Source organism: Grammomys surdaster, unplaced genomic scaffold (assembly GCF_004785775.1).
Source record: "Grammomys surdaster isolate TR1022 unplaced genomic scaffold, NIH_TR_1.0 150, whole genome shotgun sequence".
Taxonomy (NCBI): Eukaryota; Metazoa; Chordata; class Mammalia; order Rodentia; family Muridae; genus Grammomys; species Grammomys surdaster.
This window is the reverse complement of record NW_021604608.1, coordinates 9,957,707-9,958,085: the sequence shown is the minus strand read 5'-3', so window position 1 is coordinate 9,958,085 and position 379 is coordinate 9,957,707.

Below are 379 nucleotides of genomic sequence, written 5' to 3'. Positions count from 1 at the left end.
AGAGAGAGAGAGAGAGAGAGAGAGAGAGAGAGAGAGAGAGAGAGAGAACGAGAGGAGGTAGAGGACACGCATGCACACACACACACACACACACACACTTCTGAAGCTCAGTGTTCTCAGGACAGAAATCATCATACTTTTCTTTCTGAATCTGCTTATTTCACTTAACATAATGGCAGCAGGAAAGGAGGAATCACACTTGGAGGTAAGGCTTTGGAAGGAAATTTCAGAAGAAACTTTCCCATTTCATTCTCTGGAGTTGCAAGTTCATGGAAAAGAAAAGTAGTGGTTCAAAAACCAAAAAGTCTTTCTGAAGTCCCTGGAGAATTAGCTGAAGCAAGTCTGCCTGTGCCATGGCACTTATCATCCAGCAAAGAAA